Below are 3,801 nucleotides of genomic sequence, written 5' to 3'. Positions count from 1 at the left end.
GAGAGGCCCGCGTACCACCAAAAAAAAAAAAAAAAAAAAAAATTAAAATTTAAAGATAAAGAGAGAATATTAAAAGCAGCAAAGGGGGACTTCTCTGGCAGTCCAGGGGTTAAGACTCCACTCTTCCACTGCAAGGGGAGCAGGTTTGATCCCTGGTCAGGGAACTAAGATCCCACATGCTGCCTGGTGTGGCCAAAAAAAAAAAAAAAAAAAAAGAGAGAGTGCATTGGAATAGTCAAGAGTGGAATTTCAACCAGGATGCTCAGGGAGAAATAAATTGACACCTCAAAATTACAAAAACAAAATAAACATCATGAAAATAAACTTTAAAAATATATTTAAAAAAATAAAGACAACGAAGGAAAAGCAACAAACGACATACAAGGAAACTCCCATAAGGCTATTCGCTGACTTTTCAGCAGACACTCTACAGGCCAGAAGGGAGTGACACAATATATTTAAAGTAATGAAAGGGAAATACTTACGAACAAGAATACTCTACCCAGAAAGACTCTCATTCAGATTTGACGGAAAGACCAGTACGTTTACAGACAAGCAAAAACTGAAAGAGTTCAGCACCACCAAACCACCTTTACAAGAAATGTTAAAGGGACATCTCCAAGTGAAAAAGAAAAGGCCGCAATTAGAAACATGAAAATTATGAAAGGAAATAGTTCATCAGTAAATGCAAATACATAGTAAAGTATCAACCATGTACAAAACTAGTAGGAAGGTTAAAAGACAAAAACAGTAAAATCATCTATATCCACAATTAGCAGTTAAGGGATAAACAAAACAGTTAGATGTAAAATATGATATCAAAATCAGTAATCATGAGGGGTGGAGAGTACAAATGCAGGGTTGTTAAAATGCATTTGAAATGAGAGATCAGCAACTTAAAACAATCATGTATACATATATACATTGCTATATAAAAACCTCCTAGTAACCACAAACTAAAAATCTGTAATAGGTACACACACACACAAATGAAAAAGGAATCCAAACATAACAATAAAGATAGTCATCAAATCACAAGGAAAGAGAACAAAACAAGAAGAAAGGAACAAAAAAGACCAACAAAACAACCCCAAAACAGTTAACAAAATGGAAATAAGAAGATACATATCAATAATTACTTTCAATGTTAATGGATTAAATGCTCCAATCAAAACACACAGAGTGGCCCAATAGACACAAAAACAAGATGCATACATATGCTGCTTACAAGAGACCCACTTCAGATCTAAAGACACACAAGGACTGAAAGTGTGGGTATGGGAAAAGATATTCCACACAAATGGAAATCAAAAGAAAGCCAGGGTAGCAATACTTACATCATACAAAATAGACTTTAAGATAAAGACTCTTACAAGAGACAAAGAAGGACATTATCCAATGATCAAGGGATTAATTCAAGAAGAATATATAAACAATCGTAAAAATATATGCACCCAATATAGGAGCAGCTAAATAGATAAAGCAAATATTAATGGACATAAAGGGAGAAATTGACAGTAACACAATAATAGTAGGAAACTTTAACATCCCAATTACATCAACAAAGAGACCCTCCAAACAGAAAATCAACAAGGAAACACTGGCCATAAATGACACATTAGACCTAATAGATGATAGATAGATAGATAGATAGATAGATAGATAGATAGATAGATAGATATAGACATAGGTATAGAGCATTCCATCCAATTGCAGCAGAACACATTCTTTTCAAGTGCACACAGAACATTCTCCAGGATAGATCACATACTAAGCCACAAAATAAGCCTTGGTAAATTTAAGAAATCTGACATCATATCAAGCATCTTTTCCAACCACAATGCTATGAGACTAGAAATCAACTACAAGAAAAAAAACACAAAAAACACAAAACATGGAGGACAAAAAACATGCTACTAAACAGTCAATGGATTACTGAAGAAATCAAAAGAGGAATCAAAAAATACCTAGAGACAAATGAAAATGAAAACACGACAATCTAGAACCTATGAGACACAGCAAAAGCAGTTCTAAGAGGGAAGTTTATAGCAACACAAGCTTACCTTAGGAAATAAGAAAAAATACCATATAAACAACCTAACCTTACAATTAAAGAAAATAAAAAAGAAGAACAAACAAAGGTAGTAGAAAGAAAGAAATCATAAGGATCACAGCAGAAATAAGTGAAATAGACACTAAAATAATAGAAAAGATTAATGAAACTTAAGAGCTAGTTCTCTGAAAAGATTTTTTAAAATGATAAACCTTTAGCCAGATTCTTCAAGAGAAAAAGGGAGAGGGCCCAAATCAATAAAATCAGAAATTAAAAAGGAGAAGTTACAACTGAAACTACAGAAATACAAAGGATCATAAGAGACTGCTGTGAAAAACTATATGCCGATAAAATGGACAACCTAGAAAAAATGGACAAATTCTTAGGAATGTACAAACTCCCAAGACTGAATCAGGAAGAAATAGAAAATATGAACAGACAAATTATCAGTAATGAAATTGAATCAGTAATTTTTAAACTCCCAACAAACAAAAGTCCAAGACCAGGTGAATTCTACCAAAAATTTAGAGAAGAGTTAACATCTCTCCATCTCAAACTATTCCAAAAAATTGCAGAGGGAGGAACACTCCCAAACTCATTCTATGAGGCCAGCATTACCCTGATACCAAAACCAAAGGTATCACAAAGAAAGAAAATTGCAGGCCAATATCACTGATGAACATAGATGCAAAAATCCTCAACAAAATACTAGCAAACTAAAATCAACAATACCCACTCCTGGGTATATATCTGAAAAAATTAAAACACTAGTTTGAAAAGATACATGCACCCTAATGTTCCACAGCATTATTTACAATTGCCAAGATATGAAATCAGCCTAAGTGTCCATCAACAGATGAAAGGATAAAGAAGATGTGATATAGGGACTTCCCTGGTGGTCCAGTGGTCAGGACTCTGTGTTCCAAATGCGGGGGGCCTGAGTTTGATCCCTGGTCAGGAAACTAGATCTCACAGGCCACAACTAAAAAAAAAAGCCCACATGCCACAACTAAAAGATCCCACATGCCGCAACTAAGGAGCCCACATGCTGCAACTAAAAAAGATCCCACATGCCACAATGAGGATCCCATGTGCTGCAACTGAGACCCGGCACAGCCAAATAAAAAAATAAATAAATAAGTATTTTTTTAAAAAGATGTGGTATATATATATATACAAAGGAATACTATTCAGCCTTGGAAGAAGAATGAAATTTTGACATTTGCAACAACATGGATGAACTTGGAGGGTATTATACTAAGTGAAATAAGTCAGAGAGAGAAAGAAAAATACCGTGATATCACTTATATGTGGAATATAAAAAATACAACTTGTGAACATAAGAAAAAAAATTAACTCACAGATAGAGAGAACAAATTATTGGTTACCAGTGGGGTGAGTGAAGCGAGGAGGGGCCATATAGGCATAGATGTTTAACAGGTACAAACTATTATGTATAAAATAAGCTATAAGGAGACTTCCATGGCAGCCCAGTGGTTAAGACTCCGCATTCCCAAGGCAGGGGGCACGGGTTCAATCCCTGGTCGGGGAACTAAGATCCCACATGCCATACGGTGCAGTCTAAAAAATTAAAAATTAAAATAAAATTAAAATAAGCTGCAAGGATACGTTGTACAACACAGGGAATATAGCCAATGTCTTATAACAACTATAAATGGAGTATAACCTTTAAAAATTGTGAATCACTACATTGTACTCCTATAACTTATATAATGTTGTACATCAAC

Source organism: Physeter macrocephalus, chromosome 14 (assembly GCF_002837175.3).
Source record: "Physeter macrocephalus isolate SW-GA chromosome 14, ASM283717v5, whole genome shotgun sequence".
Lineage (NCBI taxonomy): Eukaryota > Metazoa > Chordata > Mammalia > Artiodactyla > Physeteridae > Physeter > Physeter macrocephalus.
The sequence above is the reverse complement of the archived record's forward strand: the minus strand, read 5'-3'. Positions refer to the sequence as shown.